Genomic DNA, 19,321 nt, shown 5'->3' on the forward strand with positions numbered 1-19,321 from the left:
ATTTTAGGGGTTGAAAGACCGCGGAACGAGCTACAGTCACTCGCTCACCCGTCGGGGACATCGAGGCCCTTTATTAAACCCACCTCCACACTATTACTCAACAGTCTCTCTATCTCTATACTAATACACTTTACTTACACTTTATGTACACACTGGGAGTACCTTCTGTCAGTATATGTGCGTATGGGCAAGTACACATTTAAACTGAATAGTCTTCAGCCGTCAGACACCGCAGCCCTACGCTTATCCCGCCGAGACCTTCCATCATTTTAAAGCCCGAGCCCATACCGCACGTCGGCCTGGAATTAGACGGACAATTTCATTTAAACCCGCTTGTGACGATCGAGTCACCCGAGACACCTAATTTTTGTGACTGATGATTCAATTTCGAGTCACATATGCCTGCGCTACTGTTATAAAATTTAAAAAATTGTCAAATTTATCAAATTTCTGATAGATAATATTTATATGCATGAGCCTCGCGTGACAATATCGCTTGTTATGTCAATAAGATTTATTCCTTTGAATAATCGGTGTCTTATTTATCATTCGACAGGCGTTTAGAACAATAGACCGCCTTAAGTTCAAACCTCAATTCCCTGCATAGAATAAAATTTTATAATATCTTGTACTACAATAGTTGAATTACAACAAAACATATTCTTAGAAAAGGTTGTTGGCGAATGACTCGTCTCAAGATGCTACGTTCCGCAATGCGGTTAAACATCGCGCCTTGCAACATATACTCTCTATTTTTCGTTCGACCTTTCTTCTGCCTCCATGACTTTGTTTTATTTTTTTTCGCTGGGTTTTTAATGTGTAACAACATAAGTACACGTCGGAGGTTATTCCGTTCGAATCCAAGTGCAAATCTGCATGCGAGCTTAATCGCTCGCGTGCCCATTATATTATACGTATATACCCGTTCCGTCGGATGTGTTACTGAACACTTTTGCGTTCCGCCTTAAATCACACTACCTTTCATTCTTTTTTTACAACAAATCCGTTCCCAGAAGCTAAATTGGCCGTCAATTTTTATTTTAACATTAAATTTTTCTTCGGAAGCCCATTAGAAATAACGATACTAAATATGTAAGTAATTAGTCGGAATATGAGTGAGCAAACAATATTTTTTCCCACGAAATAAATTGTGTATTAGAGCCGCGTGTACGTCAATCGTATCACGAATCGCATGATGAGGCCCTGGCTGACTGACGGTTGTGTACTGATGAGGTTATAAGGCCGCTCTGATGCCAAGAATAAAAGTATCAGATTATTTTTTATATATCACGTTATATTATAAGAGTATATTTATAAAGTATAGATAGATGTATAATAGGGATGAGGATAAGTATGAGCAACGTGGAAATCTGCCCGAAGCCCCTGGCCTAAAGCCAGACGAACTAGCCTAGATCGAACCAGCAATCACCGCGTAATAATACCGAATCACGGAAGATATTGCACATTTCCCAGGCGAATCACTGATATTCGCGGTCTAGGATTCCCCGTCGGGGTAGTTTGGGAGGTCTTACTGTTTGTTGACATGCGATCTGAATTCGAGACCTCATTCCCTTCCCTCTATCTCTATCCTTTTATTCCTTTTTTTGCTGTTGATAGTATTGGTGTAGTCTTAGCAGTCTGTTCGTGCTAAAATTCCGTTATATTCCAGCGCGAGTCGTCGATGAAATCTAAAGAAATAGCGCCGAAGATTGTCTTCCCGGATTAAATTTACGAGATAAAAGATAAAGATCTTTCTTAACCATGATAGCTAAATTTTTACAACCCGACAATAGCAGAGACTATTGCGCAGCTGACGGGATTTTTGTTCATAAATATATCATCGTAAATAAGAAATAATAAATAACAAGTAAACTTATAAGTAAGTAAGTAAGTATACAGTTGCATCAGCGTCAGCGTCAGGACTAGAAAAATAAGAGTAAAATAAGAGACAAACTATCAGAAAAATGTTGTGGATTAATTCAATAAATTCAGCGAATGTCGCCAAGACGCAAATAAATCTGTGGTGTATCTATCTGAAAGCGTTCAAGATCTTGGAGATCGGGGACGAGCAGAGAGGAACTTGTCTGCAGGCGAGATGGACGTGGAGACAGCCTGGACGAGACGTAGACGATACGAGGAGGTTCACTACAGAGCAACAGCACCAACAACAACAACAACAACAATGTTAATACGGGTTCACCATCGCGAGCTTTTTTACGCGTCTGCCAAACAATTCTCTCTTCTCTCTTTTCTCTTTCCTCTTTATCTTCAGGCAAGTTAACAGACTAAGACTGTCGGCTGTACGGTGGTATGGACGGGTCTAAGGCAGGGTCCCCAAGGTGGGCCGTCGCTCTCGGCGGAGGCGGTTGTGGGGTCCGGTGAGCGGGAGAAATACGCGAGTGTACCTCCATCCACCGGACCCTGCCCATTAATCATCGGGGTAATTCCATAGATGGCTGTTGGCTGCTCCAAGGAGTGAGCGATGCATGCCAAACTCGTGCTTTCGTTCAACATAAAAGATACTCGGTTATAAACCAACTAAACCTTTCTTCTCCTCGAGTAAGTATTCAACATATAATACATAATACACTTTTTAAAGGATCCCCTTGCGTTGTTTATTTCAAAATAAATTTATCCCTAATTATATGGGGTATTCATTTTTATTGTCATTAGTCATTGCTTATTGCTTATTACTTATTACTGATATGATAATTCAACGGCTGGTTTGTTGTTGTATTGTTAACAACAACAACAAGACCAACATATCGGTCTATTTTATGAGAGCCCAGAGAAAAGCTCAAGACTCAACTTGTGAATAAATTCTCTGGAAATAAGAGCAGAGGTTCATTAGCTTGTCGGCTTGATAAAGTCGTTTATTAGACGTCAATCGTCCGAATCCGAATCGAGTGCTCCCCATTAGTCTGGGCATGACGACAGGTACCGGCAGTTAAATGTGACCGCTTATAAGACCCGAGGGGATATATAACAGAAAACAGAAAGAGAGCTGAGCAGTGGATAGTGGGCTGCTCCTCTCTTTGTCTCGCTGGCTGTTGTTGCTCGTTGTTAACAACAGGATAGTTACAAGAGTGCGTAGCGGGATCCCTCAGAACGATCGTAGTCGGCATTGGCATTGGGAACGACATCAACGGCAGCCGCGGCATTGAGAATCGTTGATCCGTGGTCCGTGATCGGCCGATGAGGATCAAACGACTCGAGAAAAGCGAACGAGAAGAGTGACTACTGCTGCTGTTACTCAGATCTTGGCATTGGTGGCTGTCGTTGATCGGGTCTGGTCTGAGCTTCACCCAGGATGAGATGAGATGAAAGTCTGCTGCTGCTGCTGCTGCTGCTACTGCATGTGACGGCAAAAAACGTCGCCGGAGACGCGCTGGCCCACCGGCCGCTCGAACGATGTCAGGAGTTTAATCAATGCATTTAGCCGAATTCCTGTCTGGCCCAAATAAAAGATTTTCGGCGCGATCCGCTGCAAAAAACCTACTGCCTACTCTCTTTCCCTTATTCCCCATCTTCGTCTTATCGATGATGATACACTCTTCGTGTGGTTGTATATTTCTCCTGTCTCTTGTTCATGAGGCTCCGGATTTGCTCGACGGTATTTTCAGTGACGACTATCGAGTCTCCTTTGAATTAAATCCCTTGTCGTGTTTATAAACGATTCCAGTGTATATAAACGATATAACTGGAGATTTGTAAGCAGTTGATTGGAATCGGTAATTATTTATCTGGTAATTTGTTCATTTTTTTTTTATTCCAGTCTATTTTTATGACGGATTGATTTGACGGGAATTTTTTTTTACCGAAAGACAGAAGGTCAAAAAATAATTTATATTTTTATTTCAGTTGGTTTCATTGAGAGTCAGAGTCTACAGCACTTCCTGCTCTTGGATTCTCTATCTGAGTGGACATCTCGGGAGCGGCGCAGGCAAGGGGAATAGGTTGCCGCTGAAAACGGCATAGCAAATAAATCTCGACGGGCTTTCTTAACAGTACAGAGCTCACGCGGGCCCATCGCGTCTTCTCTTTCATTCTTTTTCCTCTACTCTTGGTTGCTTTAACCCTTTTCCTCTTTGGACTCAGTAACTCTCCAAGAAAGCCCAACTTCTTTGTCTTATACCTCGTTGGTCTTGTTTCTTATTCTTATTCTTTGGCCGCGGCTAGCGTGGAGATCTAAATCTTGTATCTGCAAGTCTGCGTTTGTCTACGCACCGAGCGTGGAATTGTTAACCGATTCGTAGTTTACGCTGTAACTGTACTGAACTTTTAGATTATTTTCAGCTTATCTAGCCAGGGTTTTTTTTTTAAAGCCAAAGTAAAATTTACGCATGGAAAATCCACTAATTGTAATTGTAATTGGTTGCCTCGTAAATCAACGATACAATTATTTTGTTTACAGAAACTGAAACAATCAGAATTTTTATTAAACCGCGGAAATAAAATAGTTACTGTTCTCTTTCTCGTGAGTCTCGTGATTCATCGTCGCGACTCATGGGGCCGATCGTCATGAGTAGCAAAAGGGCAATATCGCGAGTCACGTGAAAAATTCGTGATGCCCCGGAGACTGAACCTCATGCCTCGTTACGCCTGTCGGAAGTATAAATCAACCGGCAAAACCCGCTCCGTCGGGACGGCTACTCAAACTCTTGGGAGAATCGCTAAGAAATACACACAAGACTTGTATAATTTATATAAATATATGTATGTAGCCACCCAACGGTAGTAAAAAAAAGAGAAACTTACTCTGTCTAGTATAAACATTGATTACTTTTCAACACTTGCTGTTAATTTATTTGATTTAATTATTTAATTATAAAACCAGTTTGTAGAAAAATAAAAATAAAAATAATGAAGCATGCTTAGTGATTCTTGGCAGCAAGATGCACCTTGACACCGATAGAGACCGGACGAAGAGCACCTTGAGCTCGCCGTCGAGGAAGAGATCGTTATACGGCAGGAAGAGTGGTCAGAGTTCTTACTTAAAAGTCGGAAGAAAAAATGAACAAGATAATAAAAACAAAAATTCAACCAAGATTCTTTATCCTCTTTGGAGCTGAGGACAGTAAAAGAGCCAGAGTTTATTCAACAAGCTGTTTTGATAATATCTCGAAGAATACTTGAGAGCAAGCGAGACCGGAGACATTTGTAAAAATCCAAAGATCCTTTTGCTCGTGTTATCTGCCGTCTCGGGGTTTTTATTAAGTCGTGCAGGACACAGACTGGATAATTACACGGACCTGAAAGGCTCGCGGCTACTGGACGGCTTAAAAACCCACTAAAAATTGTAAATTAAAATATAAGTATCCCGAGATAACGAAAATTGTTACCTGGCTCTCGTTTTCTGTGTGATAATCGCTCGAGGGGTATGCCGTGACAAGACCGATTTGTGCGATAATAATTAGCTTTTCGTGATGATCGATCGATAAGATTTTTTTATTTATCAACCATCATACTTTGGATAAAAATTAGAAATATTCAAAAGTATATATTTAAGAAATTTATAAATAATAAATTGTATTTTATTTTGTGTATTTATCATTTTTAAAAATAATAGATAAATTACGATAGGTAATAGAGTGGAGCTTGTATCGCGGCCCACACAAATTCAGAGACTGGTTGAGCGATCATAAAAGTATGAACGTAATAAAATAACGCCTCTGTATAACTCGTCTTTTGCGTCCGTTATATTAGCCCAGGTCGTATTATTATACATGCTCGAAGCTGTTTTTCATCGACTAGGTCTCTATTCTGTCTGCATCCAGTCGAAGAGCCGTACAAGTGCTTATATACACAACACTTTCGACGTTAATTATGATCCCTTGCGCCAGCTCGTATACTTCGCGCCAAATTTATTTATTATCAGCCATATTACATATTATATGCCCAAGGAAGATTGTACTGTGTCTACATTATATTATATATTATATTATATTATGAGGACAAAATTTATTATTTACTTGTAGGCACAGAAAGCTATTTAAAAAGAGACAGCTGACGAGGCTACTTGTCTCGTAAAAAAACAAAGTGGGAGTATGAAAACTTAAAAGTTGTCTCGGTAAACCTGGAATCGGCAGATAATCCAAGATCAGAAGTCTAATAGCTTTATAAAGGAATTAACGAGGGGCATTTGCTCCTTCAGATAATATTAAATTATATTAACATAATCCTTATTTAAGGTGAGACCCAAAAAATGCTAGAATGATTCACTGTTAATATAATTTTTAAATAAACAGTAGTTATTAAATAAATTACCCAGGTATCTTATTATTTTATTAATCTATATTAATTTAAGGGAAGATAAAAATAGTTCCGCGCAGTTTAATGGATAAAGAATTCAGCGATATGTGGATTTTTATTTTTTTACAGTGAATATAGACTGAAGGAATATGAAAGACAAAGAAAAAAGGGGATAGAGAATAAAAAAAAAGTAATCGCGAGTGTACCGTAGGTGGGCACATGGCAATTTGCATTTTCGCGACGCGCCCATACACCCATTGTCTGCGACGTCGCCAGGATCGCTCTGAATACATTAAACATGACGCCCCGATGACTGGATCATTTCGTTCACCAAGTCCCGTAGAGCATATACAGCACAACCGCGGCATATGTAATTATACGTCGGCGACCCCAAAGTATTCTTGTAAATCGTCTTGTCTTGTACTTACTTATTCGTATCCAGACGACAACTACTACACATTGCTATACTGTAGTATACTTACTATACGACAACCTTTCTGACTACATACTACATACTACATATTATAATAGAATACTACATTAATGAATAAGACGTTTCGTATAAACTATCGGGAAACGGTAAGTGTTGGATCCACGTGTTTTGCTGTTGTTAATTCGCGGCTACGCTGAATAACAACCAGTCAAATCTATACTAATAAATGGAGAGCCGGTTTTTTCGTCCGGTTATACTGCAAAAACTACTGAACCGATCGAAATAATACTTATACCATAAGATGCTGCGTGTTTCGGAGAAGGTTTTAGTATATAATATGGTGGTGATTACTTATCCGGAACCTTTTTTTTTTTTACTTAGAAATAATGAATTTTTATTGTAACTAAATTTATTCTATTCGATTGTCATTTGTTAAAATAGTAGATTACATACCTAGGCCAGTAAAATAAGAAAAGTCTCAGACCACATGTAATTGTTGGCCGAGGCGAAGCCGAGGTTGACAAACATGTGGTCTGAGGCTTTACTTTTTACTGGCCAAGGTGTGTATACTATTTTTCTGCTCGATGTAGCCGGAATGTGGCAATTTTGTTTAGCGCAGCGGCCAGAAAGTTGCCACTTTCCGGCCGGAGGGCAGAAAATAAATTTTTCTGCCCTCCAGGCGGAAAGTGGCAACTTTCGGCCCGCTGCGCTAAACGAAATTGCCGCTTTCCGCCTCTGTCGGACAGAAAAATAGTATACAAACCTATGGCAGGAAAATAATAAATATCTCAGATCACATATATGTCGACCTCGGCTTCGCCTCGGGCAACATATATGTGTTCTGAGACATTTCTCATTTTCTTGCCACAGGTGTGTAATATACTATTTCTTGCTCTCCTAGCCGAAAGTACGCTCTTCCTGGACACACTTTACTCCAGGAAGAGCAACTTTTATGGCCTGCTCTAACGCAAGCGCGCTACGCATATTTTCTGGCCGGCAGCATAGAACCTCGCTTTCTTTCGTATTTTCGTGGCGCGACCGGCCTATACAGCGAGTTTCAACTGTATATAACAGTCACAACATCGTCTGTATGTAACGTGTCAGCGCAGAAACTAACCAAAAAATGTCAAATAAATAAAAATAATTTCTAACTAGATTATTGTTAATGAACTATTTAATAATAATACAGCATAAATAATTTATATAAAAATTTTAGAAAATAATATAAAAGTTTTGTAAATTTTATTTGCTTTCTTTTATATTTTGACAGCTAGTAAAGCAATGTTTATAAAACAATCCATGTACTCTACAAGCTTCTAATAATTTAATTTCAATCTTTCTTAGCCGTCTAATTAAAAACTAATTTTTAATCAACTTAAAAAAATTAATTTTGTTATTAAATCGTGTTTAAATATTTGTGACGAGTTCTGTGCATGTTATCTCTCTTAATCAGAGCATTTGTTAGTAAACTTTAAAATAACTTATTTTTTTTTTTATTTATTAATTTTTACTTTTTTATTATGCCCGCCCCGACCAGCAAAACCTCGGCTTCGCCTCGGCTTTGCAAAACCCCTTCCCCGGGGTTGCGTACTTTCGGCTGGAGAGCAAGATAAATAGTATACGACCCACAACCAGAATGTTGGATGCCCTGACGTATGTGATATGATGGCCGAGGCGTAGCCTCGGCCATCATATCACATACGCCAGGAAATCCAACTTTCTGGTTGTGGGTCGTAATATACTATTTTAATTTTATTGGTAATGTTTATATACTAGGCAGATTTCTTCACTTATGAGACCTGCAATTTCTTTAACTGAAACTTTCGATGCTCATTACAAATTTTTTTTTCATATCAATTATTATTTATTTTTATTAGAAAAACACGGGAGTGTTATAATGATTGCACATTGAAAGTTACAATGAATATTAGCTAGAATAATTACATGGATAAAAGGTGCATACCAATCCGATAAAATTGGGAATCCGTGCTAGTCAAAACAATACTCTAATTAAATTTCAAGTCTAAATCTAAAAATGCAATTCTGTAAAGCGCCCAGCGGAGTGGGCAAGTAACAGCTAGTATATAATATATCAATAGCAAGTATGCATTGTTATCTTTACGTTAGTTATCGGAGCTATCACCTGAGTGATTAATTCATTTAATGAGACTTTTATGTTAATCGATGACATAATTATCGTTTTGTTCAATATTTTATGTCAGGCATAAAATAACTTTTGTGGATTTTTTGCTAATTGGATTTTATTTAACCCATTGAAGTATTTTTTATTTTTAATTGCTTAAACTCGATTTTTTTTGTTTAGCGCTAGTGACTGAGGATGGAAATGATGTACTTACCGAGTGTGAGACAACGTGAGATCTGACGAACGAGCGACAGCAGTCAAAAGACACTCAACAAACTTCTTTTGGATCCGTCGTCGCGGTATCGTGGGAATCAGTGACGTGACAAGCTCCTGCGACTCGTTTACCTGTCATTCCTATATACAGACCAAAACGATTAACCTTCAATAAAAAAAAAATCATTAATTAATCTGAATTAAAATTATCTGTTTCATTATAATGAGAGTTTTAATTCGCTGATTCGTCATTTGGTGGATGTACAGGGTATTTTTAACTCGATTCGGGTAATAATACTGTACTTCGGTTAAATAATTGGAGCAATTAGGAAAAAATGTTGAAATGAAGGATTATATTGACAATTATCGATTATTTTTCTGTATAAATTTTAGAAAATTAGATTCCAAATAAATTTCACTCATAATTTAACGTTTAAAAATTTTTTTTTAATTTATTTTTTTTTTTGAAAGGAAAAAAAATCAAAAATTTGATTTCATTATTTTTTAAGCAATAATAATAATATTTAATCCACGAATATTCATATCACGTATGTCACCGGTCAACACTAAAACAATGAGAATCACGTACTCCTGCTAGAGCTATTCTTGTCCTCGTTGCGGCCAGACACGGCCAATCGACAACGACCAAAGTCATCTCACCTTCGAAACAAATTTATTGCACGCGACTCTCGAATAACGAACTCCGCGACCAAATTTTCCAATTGGCTTTTTCTGTTTTGTTTTTATAAAAAAATTACCTCATGACTTTTGACGTCATCCGCGGCCCGAGACCCGAGGAAGTGTGCATGGGAATTAAAAGAGTTTTATTAATTTGTTTACTTAAGAAAACAAAGCTTGAGATTAAGGCGAGTTTGGCGAAATATAAATAAATGAAAAAAAATAAAATGAAGGATTTAACAAGTAATATAAGAAAGACGTTTAGTTTCCTGTTAAAAGACATACAAGGTCGTAAATGTCTAGCACCCAGAGGACATAGATCACGTAGTCGTGGATCACGTACCGAGGATACCATCCGTCTGTACCTCCACGTAGGATAACACACGCAAGTATTATAATCAAGTCTTTGCTTGATATGAGAATATAAGCGAACTGGTACGATCTAAGCTTCTTATCCATTCTATTCCGACTTCTATTTTTGATAAAATATTTCAATTATATCTTTAAGATTTTGATTTTATATTGAAACTCTTCGAGCAAAATTGTGATTTTTTTTTACACTGATAAAAAGATTTATTAATATTTAATAAGTTTTATGAAGTGTTAATAAATGAATTTTTAATATTAGGTAATTAAATAAATATTTATTAACAATTAATAAATTATTTATTAAACAAAATTTATATTAACTGTTAATAAAAAATTGTTAACTATACATAAATATTTATTAATAGTAAAAAATATTTAGTTATAATTAATAAATGAATAAATTTTTTTCTAATAAATTAATTTATTAACAATTAATAATTTACTTCAGAGGAGAAAGTCTTGAAATAAGATTATTATTTAAATATCAAAACTACTTAACTTGAATGGTAGTGACATGAACAGTTAATCTAGTTAATTGTCATTTCGGATGTGTGGCATTGTCTGCTGGCGGAATGGACTACCACGACATGTATTTACTGTATTAGCAGTGTGCACCAGGGTATGGAGTGTATGTACCTAATGTAATGTATAGTCACAGGATGATATTCACCGGCTGGGTGATTCGCTGACGAGCAGGAGCACACACGATACATATAACATATAACATATAATACTGTAATACTACTAAAAGCAAACCAAGTTGGATCGGAGATCCCGTGGGAACTTGGGCTGTCGCACGCACTGAAACTCCTGCTCGAGGCCAGTTCAAGAGTACATCGAGTATCTATCAGTTAGATTTACTCCCGCGTCTAGGCTTGCCGTTTGTCCAAGCTTAAGACCACCGGCTGACTATTTCTATTTTATTATTTCAATGCTCACGTTTTAGTATTGCATGTCCTAGATTCTAATATTAAATTAGCTAAATAAAAAACTTTCTACTGATAAAAACTCCATCGAAATTAGTAGTTGAATCAAGTTAATTTTTTTTTTTTAAGTTACTATTTATTAGTAGTATACTTTGGATATTTTTAAAAAGTAATTATCTATATTATTAAGAGAATAAGCAAAATTTTGTGGCCAGTGTATTTATATGATAGAATGGGTTTTTATGGTTAAATTTGGTATCTTTGGAAAAGTCTTGACCTGGAGTTGTGCCTTTTCATGGTTTCATATCATTCTCACCAATAGTGAATTTATGATGATAAGTAATTAGGCTGCATTCGAAAATGCTTCATTTCTAGATACATAATTAAGAAATGACCCTGTATCTCGTGAACTATTGACATTTTTAAAGATATAATCTCATCCCGATGTTACACTCATCAAGACCTTTCATTTGAGTACTCACATCAATTTTTCATATATTTTATATATTTATATATTTCACAAATACCATATATATATAGAATATATAAAAAATGCCATGTGGGTACTCAAATGGAAGGTCTCGATGAGTGTAACATTGAAATGAGCTTATATCTTTAAAAACGTCAATATTTAAGAAAGTACAGTGCAATTTAACAAAATTCACTATTTAATAAAGCAAAATTTTATTTATTTATATTTCACAAGTCACGGCAGTCACATAGTGACTGCAAGATTGCTAATTAACTATTATTTTAATAATTTAGTTTTAGAAAATAACCCATAAAATTTATGACTTACTTTTTAAATAGAATCTTAATAATATCATCATGCAGCTCATGATAACATATTTTAGAGATTGAATCGTTGATTAATTGAGTAAATATTTAAAAATAAATATTATGATTCTTCAAATCCAATCGATGGATATATTAAACTGTTTTTTTTTCTTCTGCTAACAAAATTTATAAATTTGACATTCAACATATTGGATAATAATTTTTTTAAAGTAAATATGACCAGTGTATTTAAATGTACTACAAAAATATTTGCAAGGAACTCGGATTATCGAGTAGGAAAATTAGGAATGCTACCTGCAGGGGAACGATCCGAGTAGTCTGAGTCTGGCTTACACTTGCATTATAATTCAGGACTACTCCTCGGCAGGACAATGCATAGTTTCGCGTGTCGGTTTGTTTTTTAGTACGCAGCTCGGAGGAGTCGTATTGTGGGCGAACGTCTTCAGGATGAAGCGAACTAAGAAAGACAGGCCGAGTTAAGACAGAGTTGAGTGAAGACACTGACGAAGACCAAGACGGAGATCGAGTGGAGACAGAGATGCCCAACAAGTCTGCATGTGTCACTCTCGAGTACTCAAGGAGTTGAGAGCGAATGGCTCAAGAGCTCGGACGTTCCGTCGCGTCACGTTCGTCTTTGGGTTCGTGCGTTTTTACCTTCTTACCGGCGCACGTATTCGCTCCGTGAGGGCCTCGCCCTTCTCTTTGTCTCGCTTTATCTCCAGTTATTTTCCTATATCTCCCTCGCTCGAGGTCCAACTAAGCTCGCCAGCGGGCCCCGTCTACCCCCTGGCTGTCAACATCCCTTCGAAAACCATTTGGAGAGATTTATTGTCATTTTTTAAATAAATAACTTCGTTTTAGCTTATGTTTCATTTTATTTTTTGCATTTATCAATTTTCCAATTTTACTTCTCACAAATTTATTTTGGTATTACTATAATTTAATATATAATAGATATTATTAAGAGAATAAGAAAAATTTTGTGTCCATCAGGATGGTCAAATGATAAAATCGATTTTTTTAGAGAAATTTAGTGTCATTGCAAAGGTCTTGACTTGAATTTGTGCCTTTTCAAGGTTTCATTTTATTTTCACCGATAGTCAATTTATTATGTTAAGTATTTAGGCTGCATTCAAAAATGATCTATCTCTAGATACATAATTAAGAAATTAAAATAAAGCATAATTTTATTTATTTATAGTTCACAAGTCACGGCAGTCACATAGTAACTGCAAGGTTGCTAGTAAGTATTTAATGTAATATATGGACGATTACACTGATAAGAAAATTTATTAGCTGTTAATAAATTTATTTATTTAGAAACAATTTTTTCTTCTATTAAATAAAAGAAAATTTTTTTTAAATTATAAATATAGTATATTACACACCTAGGGAAGTAAAGTAAGAAATGTCTCAGATCACATGTAATTGTTGGCCGAGGCGAAGCCGAGTGGAGTGTATACTATTTTTTTGCTCGACGAAGGCAGAAAGGGACAACTTCGTTTAGCGCAGCGGGCCGAAAGTTGACGCTTTCTGCCCGTCGAGCAAATAGTATATTACACACCTAGGGAAGTAAAGTAAGAAATGTCTCAGATCACATGTAATTGTTGGCCGAGGCGAAGCCGAGGTCAACAAACATGTGATCTGAGGCTTTCTTATTTACTTCCCGAGGAGTGTATACTATTTTTTTGTCCGACGAAGGCGGAAAGCGGCAACTTAGTTTAGCGCAGCGGGACGAAAGTTGCCACTTTCCGCCCGGAGGGCAAAAAAAAATATTATACATACCACGGGAAGTAAATAAGAAAGCCTCAGATCACATGTTTGTCAACTTCGACTTCGCCTCGGCCAACAATTACATGTGATCTAAGACATTTATTATTTTACTTCCCTAGGTGTGTAATATACTATTTAACTGGTAATAATATTTATTTAATTTTCTCATGTTAAAAACTCATTTATTAACAGTTAATAAAGCATATTAATTATTAAAAAATCTTCTTATCAGTACATGTATTATGAGTAATTAAAAAAAAAATTGATAATTTAAAAACAAATTATTCAAATAAACAAATATTTATATATATTAATAGAGTTGTTATACGATGTATTCGTGATTAAATCTCATAAAAATGAATTTTGTAAACACCATGCAAATCAACCTCATAATTAACTCACGTATTATAATTTTACATTAAAATGCAAAGTAATTATCACATTATAATATGTTTAATAATTTAATTTAATTTATAGTATAATAATAATTATAATAAAACACCGTACAAATGACTAGTGAGAATTATTTTTACCTTCCTCTACTTTATACATCCGATCCGAGGATGTCTACCAGTAGAGGCAAAAAGAAAAAAAGAACATCCCCGTAGTAGATTAATAAAAAGACACTACATTATACATATCAGAGCGAGCATAAAGATAAGAAAGAAAGAGGAAATAATTCGTTTATTAGTAAGTGAGAGAATGTGGTCAGCTGCATCTTGGTGAGTAGCAGACGGCACACCCCGTGTATGTCCGCATACACCTGTCCGCTGGCAAAATAACTGACCGGAGAAAAAGAAAGAGGAGAAGGAGGAGGAGGTACACATTGCCTTTAGTTGGCATTTATTATTTTATCTGGCTCTATCGGCGATCTATCAAATTGCCATGGCGTATGAAGATAACGAGCCGAGGGTAAGGGTAAAAGATGAGATAAAAAATAATGTGTACCCCAGTACATGTTGTTTGGTGTAAGGACAAACCGCAAAAGTGGCCGTGACGAGTGGATCAGAGGTAGAATGACCGCTGTCGTGAACAAGAAACCAAGACAACGAGAACGGTTATTATTAGGGGGATATATAACTTTGTTAATGGTTTACTGAGGAATGGTGATGCCCAAAAATCTCTCACCTGCCCGTCGGTGCTCGCTCGCACTCTTCCACTCACAAATTATATCCTTCAGATACTCGTTCTCCCTATCATTATTATTATATGTTTATACTTTTATACAAACTACCGAATAATATACCGAAGAATGCCGTGACACTTGGATTATATCTGCAGCGATCTCTTTCAGCGGAAAAACAACTTCCGGCTGGCTTTTTTTTAAATATAAGTTTATAAAGTCACGCTCGTTAGACTGACCGTTGGACTTTGACACCTTTGGACTTTATTATTGATCATCCTATATTTTTCAGAGCACTAGAGAGCAGGAGGGTATTTAAATACATTAATTAACCTTTTAGGTCAGTACATGCTCGGTTTTATAAAACTATTTTTGAGGTTTAATTTGTATTGTTATTATTTTATTTATTTTTAGATAAAACTTTGGTGTGTATTGGCATTGAGTCAAGTGAAAAATTATTTATAGTCAAATAGAAATTAACAGAAATTGATCAGGCAAGAATTAAGATGATTTGAAATAATATTTGTCGAAAAAAAAAATTTGTAATAAATTAAATTATATTTTATCAATATAAAATTAAAACTTTTAACTTTTAAAATTAATTTTAAAATTTTGAAAAAGTTTTCTTAATGTGTATTTATTTCAAATAAATAAAAAAATATTGCTTAGAAATAAAAAATACCTCTGAGAAAAAAAAACATATTATTCATTCAATTTGACGTAGAAAAAAAAATTGCTCAATGAATTAATTAAAAATTGTTAATTAAGAGTGAAAAAAAAGTGTAATTAAAATTTTGATAAAAAATTAATTATCACGATTATAACTTTGATAAATAGTGTAGCGGTATGAATTTCCGTTTTATTGTTATTAGTAATTTTTTGTTTATAAATGGGCTATTTAGTGTTGAAGTTGATGATAAGCGAAGACATAACCCGTCATCGTGACGTGGGATAATAAGCATTGTGTACTAATATACCCACACATCTATACATATATCTATATAATAATATTTAATATAATAAATTTCGCCTTGAAGTAGCGCGTGTTTGTTTTTATCGGAAAATCATAAAGTAATTAATAACATTCATTAGAGACTTGAGTAGTGTATAAAAAAATAATAATTCTGTTTGATAGATAATTATGCGAGGGACTCAGTTACTCACTGGTGATGCTCCTGCTGGTTAATTGCGTTAATTGACGCTCGCTGAAACGCCAGAGCCATCGCATGGATACTGTATTGTTTTTATTTAAAATATGTACGACGCGATAAAATACGTCATTCGCTGAGAGCCTTCAAAGTGCCGTTGCGCAAGGGTTGCATTCCATTATTATGTATTAATATCACGCTTTTAAAAAATACTTACCATAATTCTATTAGTTTTTATTCCTTCATTAATTCACCGGCCAAATTAATTGGGTGATAAATTTTTTTATTTATTATTTCAACGTTCAGTCAAAATTCTTGAGTTAAGAATTTAAGCTCGGGTGTATTAAACAAAAATTTCGAGCCGAATAAAAATGATCGGCAGGCGCGAGATCGATAGGTATCAAATTTATTGTCTTGGAATAATTCTGCCGTTGAGCGGATCTTTTGCCGGCGACTTTTGCCAGCGGGATATGTTAGTTGCCGAGTGAACAGGAATAAGGAATAAGGAGTAAAGAGTCAAGAGTCAGGATTGAAGAGCGAAGAGTGAAGAGGGCACAAAGAACTAGAACCGCGTGTTTCTGATCCCTCGTAAACTTTAAATCGTAATGGGACTACGTTGTGGTTGCGATGTCTCCTCAAAAGCAAAGCCGTTGTCCTCAGCCTCTACTCAGAGCTCAGAGTTCCTCTTATATGCTGTCTCGTATATGTATTTATAGTTAGTTAGATATATACCTATCATCGTGGACATCTGCCGGTCTCGCGAGCTACGGGCTTTATTTTTCGGCAATATCCCGCAGTGTAGACTCAAATCCGCATAATAACGCCGTAACACCGGGATATTTGCGCGTTTTATGTAAAGACCGCTCCGGATTTTATGCTTCCCAGACCACCAGTCACCGTCATATTAAACATTAACCGAAATTACGAGTGCGACATTTCGGGCAGTTGCCCTCAGTTGCCTTCATTTTTTTTTTTTTAACTCCACATTCTGCATACAAGGTGCTTTGTTTTGATTGCCCTGTCTCGAGACAGGTGATGCTTATATTATAATTCATGACAAAAAATAAATATTGCGATATCAATGTCAGTCAGTGCATAATTAATATCTTAAATCAATATTTTATCTTTAAATTAATTTTTACATACTTATATACTTCAACAAATTTATCAAATATTCATCCATCATTTTTAATCGAATTGAAAATGTCTGGGAGAAAATAATATAAGAGACGATTTAATTTAAATAATGAGGAGCTAATTTGATTGACTGGATAATTAACGCCGTCTGGGGCACTTACACTCCAGACGTAAACTTGCTTAAATATTTATTTGTTTCTTCATTAATCTATTCTAGAATCCCGGTTTGATCCATAGCGTGACCCAGTCCATTGCATTTCTTTTCTTTTTTTTTATTAGTATTATTATTATGGGAAAGCCGAGTCCTCGAGTAATAGTTAGCTGATACGATGTACATATAACATATACCAGTTAATGTAACTCATATGTTAAGAGTGCGAGTCCGTTATTTAAGAAAAATCACCAGTGTATAGGTATATGTCTCGTCTCACACCGATTGCGATTCAAGAGATAACAAAAAAAATATACATCCTGTGCGTTGGATCATCACGAACTCAAGATATACATACAAATGTGTTCCAATATTCTCGTGTATTGTTATTATACATATATATTTATATTTTCACTTGCATTGAGTGATTATAACGAGCACGCGAGCGTGTTGTTCATTTATTTTTTTCTTCCTCTGCATTTATTCATGTATGTATTTTTTTCCTCTTGCATTTAGACATACTTTATTGGATTAATTTTTTAACCTTTTTGGGCGTATTTAAAGTGATACATAACAAATGAAATTACTTAAATATTATGGTGATTTCATTGCGCATTAATTTAGTAGTTGTTGCAGACCGCTAAAAACATGCGTATTCATGAGAAACAGCCCAAGCTTATAAACGCCTCGGTGTTAATAGACGATACCATTAAAATGTGCATTTCTTTGCTATGCTACCTCGTATTTTATTCACGTATATATTCATCACTGTATATATATATACAGACACATTTTAACTTATTATACCAACATGTATCTTTCTCCACGACCCGTAGGCCCACCGTAAATGTTTTCATTAAAATACCTCCGCATTTAATTTTTTATTTTTCATTACTTTTTTATAACGAATTTACTCAACACTTTGCACTGTAATTGATTAAATTTCAAAATATTATGAAAAAAAATTTTAGCATTGATACTTGTCAGCCATGCAACCGAGCGAATAATATCAATTACACGTAATATAAATTCTTGTCTATAATCCAAATTAATATTCTCATTTGAATAATCATTCAATTTTCCACAGTACAAATTATATTTAAAAAAAAATAAATAAATAAAAAGGGTTAAGCAAATATTCATCACTACAACTAATTATACACTGATTTGAGTGATTTAATGTCGGCAGCTACATACATCAGATAGACGATTAGCTAGAGAACTAATATAATTATGTACCTGCATATTAAATTGATTTATAAAAAATAAACGGCAAGCAAAATAAAACAAAAAGATAATAAAGTGAGCGTATAAATTATTTTGATTCGTTCATTTAAACAAGCTAGCAGAACGTTACGAATAAAGAATTTTCTCTACGGAGCATGGAATACCAGGCATTTATAGCGTACTTTATTTTTCGGTGTCCGCTTAAACATCTAACGCGGCTGTCCACTCGTTGACTTGTTTATATTTACCGTCAACACATGACTTTATCTAGCTATATATCTATTTATCTATGTACACACCCTCCCGAAATGCTCGACAACCTCCTCTTTACTCTTTACTCTTTTTATCCGTCCTCCGGCTCACAAACATAAACCCTGAATGCAGATGAAAGTGTACATGCTCGTCCACTATCATATACAAATATATATACAACAACAACAACAACAACAACAACACTGTACTGCATACAGAGCTAGCTTTCCGTATCAGGGAAAACGATGAATATGTATTTCTTAATTCGCGGAGGCTAATTGAATAATTTGTAAAACGCGACGGGATACTCGCGGCGACCTGCCCGGTACCAGGGTCTGCTGCAAGAGACCCCACGGGTTTTTGCATTCCGTAACTGCTACTACCACAATATAAAAATATACATGGACGTAAAAGTATACGGGTGGTTGTATATCTCTCCATTCAGCAAAGCCATCCGGAGGCTTAAACGATGCCCAAATTATATCCTTACGGGCCAAAGTGCAGTGGTATGGATAGCTCGCGCAAAATGCGGTCCAGGAACCCAACCCAACCCTTTGCTCTACTTCTCGTATCGTGAATCACTCGTAAATTCACAGCACGAATTAGTGGAGAAGAAGAAAAAAAAATTATTTGTCTCTTATTTATTATTTTTATTACCAAGCTGTGATGTTAAATGTGTATATTTAAAGTTGAATAAA

The 19,321-nt window shown here is 35.6% G+C and overlaps 1 long non-coding RNA gene across 1 annotated transcript; it reads left to right on the forward strand.

The window, feature by feature from the left end:
• Positions 1 to 2,454: 2,454 nt before the first annotated feature.
• Positions 2,455 to 9,471, forward strand: LOC123267420. Its single transcript, XR_006510030.1, has 2 exons — positions 2,455 to 2,559; positions 9,009 to 9,471. It is a non-coding gene; the product is annotated as an uncharacterized LOC123267420 (long non-coding RNA).
• The last annotated feature ends 9,850 nt before the right edge of the window (positions 9,472 to 19,321 follow it).

Source organism: Cotesia glomerata, linkage group LG1, assembly GCF_020080835.1.
Source record: "Cotesia glomerata isolate CgM1 linkage group LG1, MPM_Cglom_v2.3, whole genome shotgun sequence".
NCBI lineage: Eukaryota > Metazoa > Arthropoda > Insecta > Hymenoptera > Braconidae > Cotesia > Cotesia glomerata.